Here is an 8,078-nt window from a genome sequence, read left to right on the forward strand (position 1 = left end):
GGCCAGGGTTCCTGGAAGAACACCTGTGCACCCCTTCTAGATAGTCCCTTGGCATCTTTTATGTTCACCTCACGGCCTGGCAGGGACTCAGCTTAATGTATCACCTGAAAACCGGCACCACTGACTGTGTAGTCCTCTCTCGGTATTACATTGTGCGTGTCAGCCTAGGTTATTAGCTCAAGCCTCTGGAGTGGGATTTGAACCCACAACCACAGAGGCGAGAATGCTAGCTAAATGCCCAGTTGCAGGTGGCCAGTGAGAAACATCTGGCCTGCTGTGGAGATAGTAAGAAGTCTCACAACACCAGGTTAAAGTCCACAACACCAGGTTTATTTGGAATCACGAGCTTTCGGAGTGCTGATTGAATGGCAGAGCAGACTTGATGGGCCAAATGGCCTCATTCCGCTCTTATATCTTATGGTCTTCTGAATGACTGGTGATGCTGTCGCCTCTGAGTGAGGGTTGTGGATTCAGGTCTCACTCCAGAGACCTCAGCGTAAAAATCAAATTGGATATTCTCAGCCCAGCGCTGAAGGAATGCTACAGAGTTGGAGGTGTCCTCTTTTAAGTTAAGTGAGTCTTTTGTCTGTTTTCCTGGAGAGGGTTAAAAGACCCTATGGCACTATTTCAAAGGAGAGCAATTTGTTAATTCTTCTCCTGAGTCTTGCATTTGCAGTAACTGCACTAAAGCTCGGATGTTCCTACACTTCTGAGATACCCATAGCCTTCATTAGCACCGTATAATGCATCATGAATCCTGATTGTATATTCACATTGTCACAGCCAAGAGATAGGTTGGCTACTTCAAGAATTTTTCTCTTCCATTTTTCAAAATGGACAATAGGGACCCGGGTTCGATTCCCGGCTTGGGTCACTATCTATGTAGAGTTTACACATTGTCCCCATGTCTGTCCCTCTGGGTGCTCTGGTTTCCTCCAAAGATGTGCAGGCTAGGTGGATTGGCCAGGCTAAATTTCCCCTTAGTGTCAGGGTGACGAGTTAGGGTAAATGCATGGGATTATAGGGAGAGTGCCTGGGTGGGATTGTGCAGTTACGATGGGCCGAATGGCCTCCTTCTGCACTGTAGGGATTCTATGATTAAAATAAAACTACCAGGTTGATCAAATGGCTCCAGCTGGTCACATGTTGGCTTCTGGAAGTTTCTGAGCAGTTTTGAAATCGGACAAAGGCTTACCTCCTCAAACCCCCAGAACTCTTGGCATCACATAAACATTTCAGCACGCTAACACAATGGACTAGCAGACGAGATGTCTGCCCCAGTCAGTTATGGACAAAGGCAGCCACCGCTTGACCCCTAATTCTCCAATGTGATGTTAATGCCCTCACTGTTGCCCTCTCCAAAACACAATGGGCTTCAACCAGGCTGAATAGCTCAACCCAAAACCACCCTGTCACATGGCTGAGTTTTGGGCTGTCTAAACTCCTTCAATTATACAGCTTTGGAATTTTGTCATTAGTCACAGCCTTACCTCAGAACTGAAAGCAGGACGCCAGGCAAACAGGCTGTTTCTGTCCACCATTTACTGTCTCCCAGATAGCAGCAGAAAGAGCTCTGTCTGTAAGCGACGCCACTCCCACCCAGCTTGTGAACTGTATGTAACTGGAAGAGGAAACGGTATATATAAATATCTCAATGTGATGAGCAGGTGTCGGGAAGGTGGAAGGAGGCGATGTGCCAAGTCTGGAATGTGGTGTTACTGTGCTATTGCAAAAAGGATGTGAATGTATGAGACATACAAGGTGGTCAAAATGATGCTAAAATTATCATTAGTTTTGTAACTGGTGCACCATATGGGCTGAAGACCAAGAAGTTAGTGGAGGCTGAATTGGTTAGCACTGCTGCCTCACGGCCTTAGGGACCTGGGTTCAATTCTGGCCTTGGGTGACTCTCTGTGTGAGGTTTGCATGTTCTCCCCATGTCAGTGTGATTTTCCTCCCACAGTTCAAAGATGTGCAGGTTAGGTGGATTGGCAATGCTAAATTGCCACTGAGTGTCAGGGGGTTTAGCTAAGGTAAATACATGGGATTGCAGGGAGAGGGCCTGGGTGGGATTGTTGTCAGTGCAGGGTTGATAGGCCGAATGGCCTCCTTCTTCACTGCAGGAATTCTATAATTCTATAGCACCATCCATTAAATTAGGATGCCCCAAAGCATTATACAGCCAATTAAATAGATCTTTGAGTATTGTCACTGTTGTAGTACTGTTTAGGAATTGGGCAACCAATTTGCACAAAGAAAGCTCCCACAAACAGCAAGATCCATTCGTAAATTTCATGACAAGATTTACGTCCATTTTTAAACCAGTATTATATCATTTCTCTCATGATACGGAGCGCATGAAATCCCCATCCAACGTTATTCCAGTTTGACTTATAACCTGCGCCTTTAATGTCTGTATTTTAAATATTTATGTGACTGTCTGTTTTGCAATATTATAATTTGAGGTTTGTTGAAGGAATGTATATTTATCCTCCTGCTCATCATCAAACGGCTGTATTGAAAATAGAAACAAGTTATTGGGTGGTGTGCAGTTGTATCCAGTTGTATAATTAAATGGTTATGTCTTCTGCATGGTTAGAATAACATTTCATCAATAAAAATCAAAATTCTGTGACTCTATTCACCTCTTTCCAACCCAGCATTCTCCAGGAAGCACCTGTTTACGTAGGCTTAGTGGGTAGCAGTCTTGAAGGTTGTAAGTTCAGATCCCACTGCAGAGACTAGGGTACCATTTTTCAGTTGACAGTCCCCGTGCCGTACTGATGGAGCATGGCACTGTAAATAATTTTGTCTTTTAGGATGGAACATCAAACCCAGGCCATGTCTGTCCTCATAGACGGATATAAATGTTGTAAGAAGGCCCAATTTCTAAAAGAGTAGAGAGAAGCTTGTAATATTATTAGCTTTATTTGCAACTAATCCATAGAATGGGCACAGTGGTTAGCAGTGCTGTCTCACAGCGCCAGGGACCTGGGTTCAATTCCAGCCTCAGGTCACTGTCTGAATGGAGTTTGCACTTTCTCCTCTTGTCTGCGTGGGTTTCCTCCGGGTGCTCCAGTTTCATCCCACAGCCCAAAGATGTGTGGGTTAAATTGATTGGTTAAATTGTTAAATTGACTCTAGTTTCAGGGGGATTAGCTGCATAAATAAAGGTTAAGGGAATAGGGCCTGGGTGGGATTGTAGTTGGTACAGACTTGAGGGGCTGAATGGCCTCCTTCTGTATTGTAGGGATTCTATGTTTCTAATCCTTACAGTGCAATAGAAGGTCATTTAGCCCATCGAGTCTGCATCGACCACAATCCCACCCAGGCTCTAAGCCCACAACCCCATGCATTTACCCTAGCTTGTCCTGACACTAAGGCGCAATTTGGATGGCTCATCCACCTAACCTGCACATCTTTTGGACTGTGAGAGGAAATCGGAGCACCCGGAGGAAACCCACATAGACAAGGAGAGAATGTGCAAATTCCACACAGATAGTGACCCAAGCTGGGAATCGAAACCAGGTCCCTGGCACTGTGAGGCAGCAGTGCTAACCACCATGCCATCCTTTTTATCCTTTTGCTTTTTATTTGTTTTCTTGCGTTTGTCTTATTTAAAGTAGTGTTTATTTATGAGTGTCGCAAGTGAGCTTACATTAACACTCCAATGAAGTTACTGTGAAAATCCCCTAATTGCCATACTCGGGCACCTGGCTGGGTACACTGAGGGAAAATTTAGCATGGCCAATGCACCTTTTTAGCAACTGCCTTTGATGATTGTGAGTGATTTGAGTAGTCTTAAGGTGTTAATCTTATGGCTGGACGAGAGACTATTAAAAAGGAACACTGTTTAGGTAGGCTGGTGATTTTTGGGAAGCCTATTCTTCAGATTTCTTAGGTTCTTTTGAAAGGATGGAGTACCAGTCTTGCATCTGCTGAAAGCATTGTGCAATGCAAAGCAGAGTATGAACCAGATACAAAGGTGCTATACCGCAGCACAGTAGCACAGTAGTTAGCACTGCTGCTTCACAGCTCCAGGGTCCTGGGTTTGATTCCCAGCTTGGGTCACTGTCTGTGTGGAGTTTGCACATTCTCCTCGTGTCTGCGTGGGTTTCCTCTGGGTACCTGGTTTCCTCCCACAGTCCAAAGATGTGCAGGTTAGGTTGATTGGCCATACTAGGAAATTGCCCCTTAGTGTCCAGTGATGTGTAGGTTAGAGGGATTAGTGGGTATAATATGTAGGGTTATGGGGATAGGGCCTGGATGGGATTGTGTTTGGTGCAGACTCGATGGGCCGAAGGGCCTCTTTCTGTACTGTAGGGTTCTATGATTCTTGTGTGTGTAAGCCCTTTCTTTTCATCCTGATGACTTTGTGTAAAAGATGCTGTGATGTAGGAGCAACTGTGATGTGAGGCTATCAGTGTAAATAATGAAGCCTGCATGAAATAGTATAGCGCTGCTTTGTTGGGGTACAATCATAAACTGAAATCTACAAGCCAGAGTAGAAATAATTGCCCTTGTGTTTTGTTTCTTAACCTGCTGGGGAAAGATATCTGAAACCCTTACTGTTCTTAAAACAAAGGAACAATAATAATTAGTGTGGAAAATGCTAACTCAGTCAGAACGTGCTGGAGAGATTCCTGTTACACAAGGGCATAGAACCACATCTTGGATGAGATGAAAATAAAGACAATTTGTTTGTAACACAAATTCACGGCTCACCATTAAGCTTGCTGACCCAACCAAACTGCCTTTCCTTATTCTGTATTTCTATTTTAGTGTGGTAATGATTAATGCTCACAATTTATTAAATAGTAAGAGTTTATCCTTTTCACAATTCTGATTTGCCTACATTACATTCTCTTCTGTTTTGCAAAACTGTTGTAAATAGTGATGATTGTTTTTCTCCTAATCTTTGTGTATGTGTACATGGAGTACCAAACCTTTGGCAAAAAGTTATGTTACCACTTCTAGATGAATCAGAAATCATATAAGGAGACTCCTGGCGTGACAATAAAGCACAGTCATTGGCTACTATGACAATTCCATTGGCAACCCTGCCAACCCTTCAAAAAATATTAATAAACCAAGTGAAGTCCTTTTATTGGTAAAATTAAATGAAAAAGCACACTTTGTTATGCACTTGAAGAATGTAACAGAATCAAGTTTGAGTATATGTTGAAGGCAAGCTTTGACCTTGAAGGACATGATGTCAACTCCAGCTCTTGGTTGGACATGCTCAAGGCCTCAGCAATCAAAACAGAATGATAATAAAGTTGCCACATCAAGCTAACGGACACCACTTCCAGCCGCACGCAGCACAGCATGTTAAATGATCCAGTTTTGCTGAGGTCTCCACTTGTTCCCTTGCTGGGTCCGAGAGGTTGGCTGGCAGTCATTAACAATCATTAAAAGGCTATTTGACACTGTTCATTACCAGACTTTACGTTTAGCGGCGAGTTTAATGAGTAATTAACATGCAAATGCCACAACTTCAAGGAAACTCATGGAGAGATTAAGTCCGAGGTGCCATTTTGGCAAGGTTAACATTGGAACTGTGCACAATCTCAAACTTGTGTCAATTTTCAACTCACGGGCATGTTTCTCCAGCCACAATTTGCTGAACACATTTCATAATGATAACAGTCATTATATCAATTTCACCAACTGAGAGTTGAACTGTGACCATTCTGGGGATTATGCAGTAATTACTACCTAGTTAGAAACTCAGCACCACAAAATAAATTGTTCATTTAGACAACAACGGCTTGTTGTTTTACTTCAAACCTGTCCATATCTTAACTCACTGATAAAACACAGGGTAGCCTATTCAGCCCAGTGACTAATTGATTGAATTCTCTCTATAAGGTTGCAACGTATGAATATGGCAACAATCAGAATTCCTTTTTTTTATTCATTCATGCGAGATGGGCATCGCTGGCTGGGCAGCATTTATTGCCCATCCCTAGTGGTCCTTGAAAAGGTGGTGAGCGGTCTTCTTGAATCACTGAGATCCATGTTCTATGGGTTGACCTACAATGCCGTTAGGGACGAAATTCCAGGATTTTGACCCAGCAGTTGCGAAGGAACGGTGATATATTTCCAAGTCAGGATGGTGAGTGGCTTGGAATGAAACTTGCAGGAGGTGGTGTTCCCAGTACCTGCTGTCCTTGTCCTTCTAGATGGAAGTGATCATGGGTTTGGAAGGTGCTGTCTTTGGAAGGTTCTGCTACTGAGCATCGGCGGTGGAGGCATTGAATGTTTGTAGATGTGGTTTCAATCGAACTTTGTCCTGGATGGTGTTGAGCTTCTTGAGTGTTGTTGGAGCTGCACCCATCCAGGCAAGTGGGGAATATTCCATCACACTCCTGACTTGTGCCTTGTAGATGGTGGAGGGGCTTTGGGGAGTCAGGAAGTGAGTTACTCGCCTCTGTATTCCTAGCCCCTGACCTGCTCTTGTAGCCATTGTGTTTATGTGGTGAGTCCAGTTGAGTTTCTGGTAAATGGTAACCCCAAGGACGTTGACAGTGGGGATATCAGTGATGGTTACACTATTATACACGTGGGGTTCCAACAATACATACTATTGTTGTTGTTCAGACTACAATAATATTTCCTCCTGACCTACATAACCTTTACAGGCTCTGTATCTGTAAATTTGAAAAATCTGGTATTGTCCAAGGTGCCACCAACAAAGAACGTTTATCACATATTACACTTGCAATCAATCAGAGATTTCCTATGGGCTCATGCATTGCAGCCCACTGTGATTAGAATTCAGAGACTGCGGGGCAGCTGTTACAGGACATCTGGGACTTGTATGTGAATGCAGCATGCATTGGAGTGTTTCCTTAACCAATCTGATAGAAGAATCCTTCCTGAGACATGCAGAGTGCAAACCAGGAAGTTGCCAGTTCAATTTGCTTTTAGACCAAATTCAAAATCAAGTACAGAAAGCAAAATAAAGACAGACAAAAAAAATGAGATTGAGAGAGACAAAATGAGACAATAGAAAGATTCTTAAGTTAAAAAACATTTCCAACAATAATTGACAACTGAAGCAATGAGACTCCACACTTCTTAATGTTAGTTTTCAGTACCAAAGAGGTTGTCTATCAGAATTATCTTATTCCTTTAAAAATGTACATGCATTGGAATGGAGAACTCTAACTTTTTCTGTTAATTTTAGTAGTTATCTATCACCCAAATACTTCTTGCCTTCCCCTGTGTTTGAATGTGGAAGGTCTCTGGGTGAATTATTGGTTTGGTAAGCTTGAGGAGTAGAATGACTCAGGCATTTAACTATGTGCGCATGGGTAGATACTGGGACTTGAGGTCAGATTTACTCCCTAACAAACACTGAGCACTAATTGCCACCCCTTATTTTGGCCACAGCACCCTGGGTGATTTACAATTTTGGATCGAGGGAGTATTTGCTTTTAGAAGAGGAAGTATAAGCGATAACTGTCTATTACATAGTCTTAAAATCAGATGAGTGACAGTGACTCAGCGACCCAGATGAAAGCAGTACATCAGTTGTTGACCCTTATCTTTGGTGCATGGCCTTCAGAGGTATGTGGTATTTGCTGATAACTATCATAGAATCCCTACAGTGCAGAAGGAAGCCATTCAGCCCATTAAGTCTGCACTGGCTCTTACTCAGGCCCTCTCCCCATAACCCCACGTATTTACCTCGTCAATCCCCCTAATCTATATATTGAGACACCAAGAGGCTATTTAGCATGGCCATCCACCATGCACATAGGGTAGCATGGTGGCACAATGGTTAACATTGGTGCCTCACAGCACCACAGACCCAGGTTCAATTCCAGTCTTGGGTCACTGTCCACATGGACTTTACACATTCTCCCCATGTCTGCATGCATTTCCTCTGGGTACTCCAGTTTCCTTCCACACTCCACAGGTATGCAGGTTAGGTGGACTGGCCATGGTCACTTGCTCTTTAGTGTCCCCTAGGTTAGAGGGATTAGTGGGATGAAATACTTGCGGTTACAGGGAACAGGTCTGGGTCGGATTTCCCCTTCGTGTCACGTGAGATGACAGGATAGGGCTTG

The sequence above is a fragment of the Carcharhinus amblyrhynchos genome, chromosome 5, assembly GCF_965287045.1.
Source record: "Carcharhinus amblyrhynchos chromosome 5, sCarAmb.v2.hapA, whole genome shotgun sequence".
Classification (NCBI taxonomy): Eukaryota; Metazoa; Chordata; class Chondrichthyes; order Carcharhiniformes; family Carcharhinidae; genus Carcharhinus; species Carcharhinus amblyrhynchos.